Consider the following 2,172-nt stretch of genomic DNA (forward strand, 5'->3'; position numbering starts at 1 on the left):
AGGGCCAGTGCTCTTTACTGACAAGGCTCACTGCCAAATTAGAGCGAAACAACCACAAAAGCGGAGTTGCGTGTGTGTGTGGCTTCACAAATCAGACCTGTGGGTCAATGGGAGGTGTTGTAAAACAACTTGCATACATACAACTGTTTTGCACTTATGATAATACGCAGATTGAGGAAATGCACTTTATTGGCAAATCTGGGGAAGTGTCACTTATAAGTGCTTCCAACTGTGACTGCAGATTTTGTCGGCGAAGCCAATTCCACTCAGCAGCGTCCCACAAACAGTTGTGGATTGAGTCACCAAATTTTTTTTCCGGGGGGGGGGGGGAGATTATTACCCCCAGAAAGCGATTCACCAATCGACCAGGTTCCTACTTACTGCTGGTTAAATAGTGGTGTGTGGAGTAAGGAAACTTGCCCAACATTTCACCCTACCTGGGAATCGAACCCAGGTCCTGTCACTTGTGAGGCGGGCGCTCTAACCACTACGCTCTGAGACACCGTCCGGCTTTTAAGGGTGCTATATAAAATGCAAGTTGTTGTTGAAAGCTACAGGACGCCACAAGATGCACTGCCCCTTTTAAGATTCCCAAACCCCCGGAAGCTGGGGCTATAGATTACACAATTGATTATTTGTGGCTGCGGTTTCAAGCGCTGACTGAAGAAGCCCCCATTCTTAAAATGGAAAAGTCCTGGACTTTGGGGATATACAGTAGTCGAATAAAAAAGAGATTTACAGGGTTCCCAGGATTCGATGTCCAAACCGTGGGAACAGGACTTCCACAAGCCATAAACCTAAATTTCGCCTGTTCAATGTCAAAGCTATAAAATGCGGTTGTGTTTAATTGTCTGGCTCACAAGGGTCATGTGTTTACAAAGTGACCTTGTGTATGTGTTTTTAGCCCTCCGCCGCCTCCCCTATGTACATTGAATTGAACTCAAACCGCTTCCAGTCAAACACAGCTCTTTGTTGCCTTGACTGTGGCCATTAGTTAGTTAGTTAGTTTAGTGAGTGAGTTAATTAATCATTTGGTTACATTTGCGCTAAGGACCGTGAAGTGAAACATATCGTGGCGTTGCAAAAAAAAAACCAGCAAGGCACAGGCAGGGAGATTGTTATTGTTAGATGTGGTAAATAAGTAATGCACCCAATTCTATCTCGTGCGTGTGGAGGTGTGGGGTGCGGAGAGAGACAGAGAGAGCGAGAGAGAGAGACAGGGAGAGACGATTGTACAACATTTTCTATCATTACTGCTCTAGTTTCCCATGCTCTGTGAACGTGATGTGCTCAGAGCTTTTCGATTCTCATTCCCTTGCTGTCCATGCTCACAGCTGGAGATTGGCTGCTCAATTGGATTGCTGGCTCGATGTTTCACGGCAATCAGAGCCATTTCTGAAAAAAAACTTGAAGGTTTTTCCCTTTACTATCAGGCTGGATAGGAACTGAGGAATAATGAATATAATGAGCCTTGCATTTGATATCACACCTTATCAGGTCATTGAGACATGGAAACATCGAAGCGTAGAAACAAAGTAGGCCAGTCAATCCCTCGAACCTGTTCCGCTATATCCCTTAATACCCCGTATCCCGTAATACCTTGACCTAACAAATACCTATCCACTTCGGTCTTGAAAATGTGATGAACAAATCCAGTTTTTTTGCTCTGCCTTTGGGGTTTAGTGCTTTCAAGAGAGGAGAGGAGAAATGGAAGGGGGGGTGTGGGGAGTAAAACAAGTGCTGGTGCGTTAACTGAAACTTTCCATTGATGGTGGGAAATAGCTGCTACATATCAACAAAAAAAACGACGTGTATCCCACTGGCAGCTCCCTCCCGAGAGGAGACATCAGTCTGACATGAGTAATTGTTGGCCATATTTACACAGTCACTTGGAATCAACTTTTCCTCATCGCAACATTTTATTTTTACCTCACGGAATTTTCCTTCCGTGACAATTTGCTGCCTCTCTCCCCAAAGCTACCAAAACTGTCTTTTCCTTCGACGGTTACTAATCTTCTTCTGGGGACAGTAATCCCTTCGAAAGAAAAATAAAACATTTTCTCACTCAATAATTCGGTGAAGGCCAGAGCCAATGGGGAGAAGATTAGTACAATAATCGGGCATACTCAATTCATAAAATAAATACTTTTTTGTAGAGCTGGGTATGAGGAG

Source organism: Callorhinchus milii, unplaced genomic scaffold, assembly GCF_018977255.1.
Source record: "Callorhinchus milii isolate IMCB2004 unplaced genomic scaffold, IMCB_Cmil_1.0 Scaffold7, whole genome shotgun sequence".
In the NCBI taxonomy this organism is placed as follows: domain Eukaryota; kingdom Metazoa; phylum Chordata; class Chondrichthyes; order Chimaeriformes; family Callorhinchidae; genus Callorhinchus; species Callorhinchus milii.